This window comes from Cervus elaphus, chromosome 1 (assembly GCF_910594005.1).
Source record: "Cervus elaphus chromosome 1, mCerEla1.1, whole genome shotgun sequence".
In the NCBI taxonomy this organism is placed as follows: domain Eukaryota; kingdom Metazoa; phylum Chordata; class Mammalia; order Artiodactyla; family Cervidae; genus Cervus; species Cervus elaphus.
The window spans coordinates 86,060,648-86,071,096 of record NC_057815.1 but is presented as its reverse complement, the minus strand read 5'-3'; positions in this window follow the sequence as shown (position 1 = coordinate 86,071,096).

Here is a 10,449-nt window from a genome sequence, read left to right as displayed (position 1 = left end):
GATTAGCAATTTCAATACAGGCTAACTCATTATTTTTTTTTTTTTATTTTGAGGAGGATTTAAGTTTCAGAATAATTTCAGACAAGTACAGTAAAAGCCATCAAAAGTGTTAAAATGTCATTTTATTTCCATCAGATTTAAAAAATAAAATAGGTGAAACATTACAAATAAAGCTGAATTTCTACTTTGTCTTTTCTCAGAACACCTTTTTTATCTTCCCTCCTAGAGGCAATTACCAATCTTGATTTTGGCATGTGCCTTACAGTCCATGATTAATACTTTTATGACATATGCAAAAGTATGTAGTTCTAGTTTGTGTTTCTTTTTTTTTTTTAGTTTGTGTTTCTTAAAAAACCACATCATTTGTTTCATAGTGTAAGATTTTTTAACTATCTTTTCCCACTCAACATTGTTTTCATATCTATTCTTACTGATGAATAATGATCCCGTTTATTAATTTTTTTGTGCTTTATTATATGAGTATAACATATCTTATGCGTTGAAACACCACTGATTTGGCATTTGGATTGTTTTCAGAATTTTCTTAAACTTTTTACTTTATAATATGTTGGAGTATAGTTGATTAACAATGTTGTGATACTATCAGGTGACAAAGTGATTTATTTATACATATGTGCTAAGTCGCTTCAGTCGTGTCTGCCTCTTTGCAACCCTATGGATTGTAGGCTCCTCTGTCCATGGGATTCTCCAGGCAAGAATACTGGAATGGGTTGCTATTTCTTCCTCCAGGGGATCTTCCTGACTCAGGGATCGAACCCACATCTCAGGTCTCCTGCACTGGCAGATGGGTTCTTTACTGCCAGTGCCACCCGGGAAGCCCCACTTAAACATACACATGTATCTATTCTTTTTCAAATTCTTTTCCCATTTAGATTGTTACATAATATTGAGCAAAGTTCCCTGTGCTATACAGTAGGTCCTTGTTGGTTATCCTTTTAAAATATAGCTGTGTGTACAAGTCAATCCCATGCTCCCTAACTATCCCTTCCCCACATCTTTCCCCCACCCCATTTCCAGTATTTTGATATTGCAAATGATGCTGTGATGAACATCTTTATGTCCTGGTTCAAGGAGGGCACGTTTCTCTAGGATGACTAATAGAATGTGGCAGAACTGACGTGGTGCCAGTCTGGGCCTGAGAAGACATAGCAAGCTTTACTCTTGCTCTTTGGAGGATGCCAAATACTGTGGAGGAGACCCAACTACTCTGAGACTGCCATGCTGTGAGGAAGTCCAATCTAGCCACGTGGAGAGGCCATGAGGAGAGAGAAAGGACTTCTCCCTCCCTGCTGTTCCAGCCATCCTAGCTGAAGCACCAGACATATGTGTGAAGAAGTCACCTTGGACATTCCAGCCATGGCAAATGTCACATGGAGCAGAGACAAGCTGTTCCCACTGGGGCCCTGCCAAAATTGCAGACTCAAAAGCAAAGAAATGATGATCGTGGTTTTGAACCACCAAGTTTAGATAATGAAAATATCCATTTTTCTTGCATTAGTCTTTTCTTGTGACAATTAGAAAGTATTCTTTATATATTATGGATACCAGTTCCTAGTGTTTTGATGAGGAATCTTGAATTATCAAGGTATAAACTCAAGTGCTTTTATTCTTTTCCATTAATTGCTACCAACTGTACTATGTTGAAGCCCCCTTTTCCACTAGGACAATATCTCAGCATCTTCATTACTTTTCAGCCACATTCTGTTATTAGAACAGGCTCATAGTATTTTTACTAAGTTTTATTCCTGTGTGTTTTAAAATCTAGGTCTCTTATTTGGTTAAGTCAGAAAGAGAAAAAGAGAAAAACAAATACTACGTATTAACACATATATGTGGAATCTGAAAAATTGGTATAGATGATCTTATTTACAAAGCAGAAATAGAGACACAGATGTGGAGAACAAATCTATGGATACCAAGGAGGAAAGCGGGGGATGGGATGAATTGGGAGACTGGGACGGACATGTATACACCACTGATACTGTGTATAAAATAGATAACTAAGGAGGACCTACTGCACAACACAGGGAACTCTACTCACTGCTTCGTGGTCACCTAATGCGAAGGCGGGGCTTCCCCAGTGGCTCAGACGGTAAAGAATCCGCCTGCCATGCGGGAGACGTGGGTTCGATCCCTAGGTTGGGAAGACCCCCTGGAGGAAGGCATGGCAACCCACTCCAGTATTCTTGCCTGGGGAATCCCCATGGACAGAGGAGCCTGGTGGGCTGCAGTCTGTGGGGTCCCAAAGAGTCGGACACGACTGAGCAGCTGAGCACACACAGCACACAGATGGGAAGGGAATCCAGAAAGGAAGGGATTTATGTACACACATGGCTGGTTCATATGCTGACAGTAGAAACGAACACAGCCTTGTAAACACCTACACTCCACTTAAAACAGTCCTCTAAGTTTCTCTCCTAAATAGGTGGGGCTTGCGGGACTAGGAGTTTGGAATGGTATGTCTGGGTGCATGTGGTACACGTCTGATCTCAAGACACGTGGGACGCTGGGCAGTGGAAGTGATGTGAGAAAGAGTCTGCCTGGCTCCACTGCTCCTAAAGTGCTGAATCTTAGTTCCTTTCTAAATGGTGTTTGAACTTGATGTCTGTGGGCTCCATAGGGCAACATAATGGTTTCAACAGATTCAGCTGGTGATAATCTCCTCTCAAGCAGCCTCTGAAGGCACTGTGGGTTCCTTTCATGACTGGCTGTTTCTTCCACTGATCCTCAATTGACAGCTTTACAGAATATTTCTTGGAATCGAGTGCCCCTTTGCTTCATGATGTAACTGTCACTGGCAAGACTATAGCCCAATATCTGAGGAAGCTGAAATACAGGTTTGGGACCCAGGAATCCTGGCCTTCCTTCTCTTTGCCCTGCGATCTGCCACCATGCCATCCCTCCCAGCCCTCTCTCCTACTCCCACAGTGCAAGGGAGACCATCACGTCCGGTGGCTAATCAAGCATCCTGCCAGAAGCAACCTACCAATATGACCTTCTTACAGCCATCATCAGACTACCAGTCATTGTCTTGAGTGTTCCTTTGGGTTGGGGGAGAGGAAGCCTTTCTTTCCCTTCCCTCAGAGAGAGGGGGGAAGAAAAGGAAATAGCTACTATTTACAAACAAATGGCAATTTATATGTAACTACCTTCCAGCTACATATAAATCATAGGTTTAGGGGTTATGGCAGTGTCAGTTGTATTGAAACTGCATCTCTCAGTAAGTTTTGACGGGAGCGACAGCTGGAGTTTTGTGATCTTTAATGTGTGGTTCTTGGATCTGTTTTTCTCAGCCTAGTCTTGATTTTCCTAACATTATCCTTTCGTATAATTAATTCTTTGTTTGTTATATACCACTGTAAAGGTCTATACTCAAACTGTGAGTTGACTTTTAATTTCATTTATTGTGGCGCTGATCTTGCAGAAGTTTTAATTTTGATGTGGTCAAGTTTATATGTTATCTAGGAAATACTTCCATAAAGTCATAGAGGCATTCCTCTATGTATTTTCCTTGATAGCTGTAAAAGTTTGCTCTTTACATTTAGGTCTCTCATCTATCTGGAACTGATAAAAATTTCATACATGATGTGATAAGGGGATGTAATTTTATATAGAAAGCCTACGGTTCTAACACAGTTTATTGGATGCCTATTCTTTTTCTAGGAATCAGAAATACTAGTTTTGTCTTATATGACATATATATATATATACACACATATATATATATAGCTCTGCTTCTAACATTTTTATCTTGTTTTATTTTTTTAGTATATCGGTCCTCTTTGAAGCAAAACAGTACTGTCTTCCTTACTATGGCTTTATACTGGATTGGCCAAAAAGCCCTAACAAACTTTTTGGCCAACCCAATATATCTTAAGCTCTAGTAAGGTAAGTCTCCCATTCTTTCTCCCAGAATAATTATGATTATTCTTGACCCTTTAGTCTTGCAAATGAATTTTAGAATTGACATATAAATTATGTAAAAAACTATGTTAGGATTTTGATTAGAAATGCATTTGGATTTATAGATTAATTGGGGTATACACTAACTCTTTAATGTAAAAGATAAAGTAGCTGCCTAGAAGTTTAAATGCATAAATGCTTCCATTTAGTGTATAACTAATATATCTTTCTAACTTGGCAATGCCTAATGGTCAATGCCTAACATAAAGCTTCTCTCAATAAATATTTGTGGAATTAATGAAAGAACAATCTATAGATATTTGTGCTAAATATTTTGTAACTTAGAATGTGTTTTGAGAACTCTACTCCATCAACTAAATTTTCCAAATTATGAAAATTTTCTTCATGATTTAATGCGAGACTGTAATCTCTCATCAAGAATACTTAATTTATAATCATTAGAGATGTACTAAATCAACATTTTGCATTTTGTGTGGTCATATATTAATAATTACTATATCATTCCTTCTTATTTGCTGAGGAGGGTAGAGTGAGGGACCCTTTAGATTTTATTTTTTAAGTTTCTTACTTAAGTATGATTGACATAAAATTATGTACATATTTAATATATGCATAAAACTTGATGAGTTTGGAGATATACAAAAGAAGGCAAAATGGTAGTTGCCTGGCTGTTTTGAATGGTAGACTCTGATAAGCTAAGGTCTGGGATTTTCATTCTCTCTTTATTGTAATGACATTTAATATTTACTCCAAGCTCTAGCTATTTGGTTGCCACAAATAAGGTATTCTTTATTTTTATTTTTTTTGACAGGTAGTTGATATGGTTTCAGTTAAATCTAAGGGGACAGTGTGATGGAGAGATAAAATTAAACACTTCTTCGTGCCATTTGGTGACCGGACCAAGGAAATTAGTCTTTAAAAATTCCTTAAGGCATTTTCATTTAATTTAATGATCAAATTAGAGATCAGAGAAGGCATATTTCACCTCAATAGATTCCATATTTTGTTACCTGCTTTAATTTGAATTTAGAAGTGATTGAACACAGGAGGTCGTTAGATGCATGACTGTGCATTCTGGTTTTGTGAATTCATGTTCAAGTCTGATGCTTGAAAATAAGTTTACTGTAAGCTTTGGATATGAGGCTGTATTATGTATTTATCTTTCCTTTATGGTTATCCATCACCTGACCCATTTCTTCTTCTGTTTGGGGAATCTCTCTTCTTCCCATTCTGAATCTTTAAACTAAACTATTTATGTTAATAGTCTTTGATTGTGTGAGCTGCTTCCTACCTTTCCAGTAAATTCATTTCCTGCTTAAGTTTCTGCAAATGTCTGTTGCTTACAACCAAAGCACTTTAAGAACAAGGAGGAATTAGTCAGGTGAGGATGAGAGGAGGCAAACAATTCCAAGGCAGAGGGCAGAGTGTGTACCTGAGTTAATAAGCTACTGGTATTTTTGAGGCGTTTTGAGAAAGCCATGTGGCTGGAGCCACTGAGGCGGAGAGTGACATGCGATGAAGTTCAGAAGCTTGATCGGGGCCAGATACACAAACACAAGCTGTGTGGGGATTTGGGGCTTTATCTCAGAGTAATATTTTGTTATTGTCTTCACTTTTATTTTTGTAAAGCAAGATGTTTACAACTAATGTGCTTTGGCAGCTGGACTCATTGGGGTAAAAGCAGACATTTATTCTTTCTTATCACTTTCTGTTAAACTTGTCCGTTAAGTCATTTCTTCCTAGATTATGGATGACAGCTAGATAGCATTACTTTTCTGATTCTTCTTAGATATGAACAAATGTCTATCTGTTTTAGGTTATGAAATACATGGTTCAATCTAATATCAGAGCTTCACATTTTCATCCAAATACAAAATTCTCTCTCGCCCTTAGCCAAAGCCTAAGGTGGGCTTCAAACTCGCTTTCCGGGAGGGGTGTGATCACCTGCTTCTCCACATGGCTTTTCTCCTCCCTTTCTCCCACTGAATGGGCCACCTATGACTCCTCCAGGGTGGCAGGTAGGAAGGCACGAGGCTATCCCTTTCCTGGGAGACTTCTTTAACACACCTGCGATTTCCTTACTGCCCACAGTGCTTCTCTTCCTGGAGATTCATGATCTCCCCCATTCCTCTGCGTTCAGTCCCTAATCTCTGCCAGTTCTCATATAGCTTCTTTCTGCTGGGCTTACCGTCACCCCCAAGTGGTCCTTCTCCAAGAGACTCTAGGGGTGGCTGAGCCAGCAGGGAACCTGCAGGAGGAAGCAGGCTCACTGTGTCACTCGACTCCAGCAAGAGTGTAATCGTTTCTCAGACAATCTCAACACCTTTCCACTCTGCTGTTAGGCTGACCAAACTCTTGCTTTTAGACATTTTTCAGGCATACTTCAAATAACTGCTTTTGTGTTTCCCCAAATTCCAGGGGCCATTACCAAGCTCTCCAAATGCTTCTTTTTCCATAATTAATTAATTAGTCTATGCAGGGTCTTAGCTGTATGTACAGGATCTTTTGTTGCGGTGCATGGACGCTGTAGCTGTGACTCATGGACTCCAGAGTGCATGGGCTTCAGTAGTTATGGCGTGCAGACTTCATTGCTCTGTGGCATATGGGATACTAGTTCCCTGACCAGGGATCAAACACATGTCCCCTGCATTGCAAGGCAGATTCTAAACCACTGGACCACCAGGGAAGTCCCCACATGCTTTCTCTGAAGCTCCCCCACACCAAAGGTTTCCTAATCACTCCTAAGTTGGCTGATCAACCTACTGGGCTTATTGCAAGCCTTGTTTTGGACTATCATCTTTGCAAACCTAGCACCTTGTACCACAGTGTGAGTGTAACTGACATCTATTCTTCTTTTTCTGGGGGCTTCATTCCAGACACACAGTAGAAAAAGTGCCATTTTGATATTCTCTTGCAAAGTGACATATATGGTTAGATGGTTATTATTCACACAATTATATGAATATAGTCTCCAGTCACATCACTTCCCCATCCCCCATGTAAAACAAACAAAACACTGATCGTTCTTATATTTAAAAATCAGAATGTTTTCTAAATTGGAGCAGATTTGAATTCCTTTAGCTTAGACAGTATTCAGTTAGTCAAACAACTCCTACCTCAATATTTTATGGCAAGTGTGGAGCCCTTTATCTTCTTTTTGTTTGGAAAAAACACAACTAGCTGTCAAATGCTTGAATGTGGACCACACATTTAAATAGTCAGTGAAAATTTGAATGTGATGTATAAAGCACTCAGCAAAGTGGAAAGCCCTCTGACCATTTTCAAAATAATCCAAGCAAATAGCAATTAGGGATGTATTCTACTTCTTTCCGTTTGTTCACAGCTCACCAGGACATAACCTGAGCTCCCATGCATATTGGGAGGGAAATGGACAGCACTTAGATTGTTCCTTACTTTGATATGTGACTGTCAGGGTTGCAAATAATGTGCCTGTAAAAGAAAATTGCCTCTCAGTACACCTGAAGGTGGAATTTTAAAAAACGTTTTTTCTTCCTTCTTTTCTCTTTCCGTTTACTCAGCATTATGTGACCCCGCTGTTAAGCACCTGTGGAGAAAAAGGAATTGTTTATGGTGGTTCCAGTGGGATGAGCCTGGCCAGGAGAAAGAAGGCAACGTAGCAAGGAGGCATTTCCAATGTTTATTTAGTTTATATTTATTAAGCACCTGTTGGGCACCAAGAACATGAACCGTGGTAACTGCCTGCTAGAAACTTCTAATCTGGTTGTGAGGATAGGATACATGCCCCATAAGTTAAATTCAATTTGTAATATTGAAGGCAGAGTCCTCTCATACTGGGAGCCTGTGAAAGGCAAAGCTACCACCAGGAAAGTGGTAGAAGCTACAGAGAGAAGGGTCTGAGTTAAATGTAAATTTCTGACATAACTGATCAAAGATGGGTTGGACCATCTAATATAGAGGTGAGTTTCATGTCATGCAAGGTATTTAAGCTAGTCTCAAAAAGCACTTAGCCAGATTATTTGCAGAGAATATTACTGCATCTGATGAGTGGTTCTCTGAGATGATCTTTAAAATACTCACATGACTTTATGATGCCTTGATTCTGTGAGTCCTTAGGAGAGGGAGCATGCATAGGCTCATACAGTGACCAGGGAAGCATTTGCTGAGGTTGAGGTGTGAAAGAAGGAGCAGAGATGGGACAGAACAAGGGAGGGAGGTAGGAGCTCCTGGCAGCGGGAATATGTGAGATTAATGAAAAGTCTTAGGGATGGGATGGGAAGGGAGGTAGGAAGGGGGGATCAGGATGGGGAACACATGTAAATACATGGCTTATTCATGTCAATGTATGGCAAAAATCACTACAATATTGTAAAGTAATTAGCCTCCAACTAATAGAAATAAATGGAAAAAAAAAAAGAAAAGTCCTGAGCTTTTTCTTGACCATATATTGTAGGAGAAAACTGTATTATCTCTAACCACATTTAGAGGGAGACTATAATTTAAAGACCAATATCTTAATGAATGGGCTTCCCAAGTGGCTCAGTGGTAAAGAATCCATCTGTCAGTCCAGGAGACGCAGGTTCAATCCGTGGGTTGGGAAGATTCCCTGGAGAAGAAAATGCAATCCACTCCAGTATTCTTGCCTGGAGAATTCCATGGACAGAGGAGCCTGGTGGACTGCAGTCCATGGGGTCACAAAAGAGTTGGACACAGCTTAGTGACTAAACAATAGCAACATCAACAACAGTCTTGATGAATGTTTAGTCAGGGGCTGAAAATTTGCCATAGTTGACCCGTGAAGTCAAGCCTGAGGGATAGGCTAGGGAATTTGTCTAGTTCACATAACCAGAATTTTTCTTAGTTCCTGCTGTGTTGCAGGTATCAAGCACTGGGAGTGCAAAGATGAAAGGAGATGCAATTTCTTCTCTTGAATAGTTTATTTTTGAGCAGAGGCTTTTAAAAAACTCATCCTAAAATGTCTTCTGATAAATACTTACATTCAATTTCCCCAGTTATTATAATAACTCTAATAATAGAGATATTTATTGAGTACCTTCTAAGTGATAGATATGCTAGTCTTTTTACAGTTCTCATGACAGCCCTTTAATGGAGGCATTTTATTATCTCTGTTTTCTAAGGAGGAAAGTGAAGCTTGGAGAGGCCAAGTATATTGCCCAGCTATTAGTAAGTGGCCAACTGAAAACACAAATGGTTGCTAAACTAATTGAGTGGGTAGTATGTTCTAGGTATTGCTCTAGACCCTGGACACACAGCATCTTATGAAATCCTCTCAACACTTGAGAGGAGAAATACCACTGTTATCCTTATTTTAGGGTCAGGAAAACAGGCCCAGTAAAATTCAACAAATCATCCTGATCTCACAGCTGGTGTTATGGACTGAATGCTTGTGTCCTCCCCAAGTTCATGTGTTGAAATCCTCACCCCTAATGTGCTGGTATTAAAAGTTGGGGGCCTTTGGGAGATGATTAGAGCTTCCCTAGAGGCTCAGATGGTAAAGAATCTGCCTCCAGTGCAGGAGATAAGGGTTTGATCCCTGGGTCAGGAAGATCCCCTGGAGAAGGGAATGGCTACCCACTCCAGTATTCTTGCCTGGAGAATCCCCATGGACAGAGGAGCCTCATAGGCTACAGTCCATGGGCTCACAAAGAGTTGGACGTGACTGAGTACCTAACACCTGCGCTAAGTCAAAAGTGTGGAGCCCCGTGACTCCTTTACAAGACAGCCTCCAGTTTGTTCTCTTGCCCTTTTATGCTAGGTGAAGATGCAGTGTGAAGTCAGCCCTCTGTGAACCAGGATGTGGACTCAACGTCCCAGCCTCCAGAACTGTGGGAAGTACATTGCAGCTGTTCATAGGCCCCCGTCTATGGTATTCTGCTGCGGTCTGCGGTCTGAGTTGCCCGAGAGAGTTGGTGCAGAGCAAGGATTCACGCCCAGCCTGTGTGTGCTGAGTCGCTCAGTTGTGTCTGACTCTTCATGGCTCCTCTGTCCGTGGAATTTTCCAGGCGAGTACAGTGGAGCAGGTTGCCATTTCCTACTCCAGAGGATCCTCCCAATCCAGGGACTGAACCCATGTCTCTTCCGTCTCCTTCAATGCAAGCAGATTCTTTACCACTGTGCCACCTGGGAAGCCCAGATGCTTGGCCCCAAAGCTGACAGTCTGTAAAAATGTTACCTCTCTCCTCCCCACTGCACTCTATGGGGACGGCTTCACTCCAGCTCTGCATTTCTCCTCACGTTACCAGAAAACAGAGTGAATGACAAAACATTTTGCGTATTTTCCTGAAAGGCCAGGAGTGGGCTTGGCTGGAGGAGACATCCCCATTAGAATTCTGAGGCTAAGTGTCCAGCAGTGTCAGGAGGGAGGAAAAAAGGCCGTGCTCATTAAGCAATTACTGAAACTCATGACTGAAACATGAAGCTGCCTTTCTAAGAGAATCCCCGGAATAAGTGGTACTTTTCATTTTTGCCTTGGAGCCTGCTTGTTCAGTGTCTAAGAAATTCACC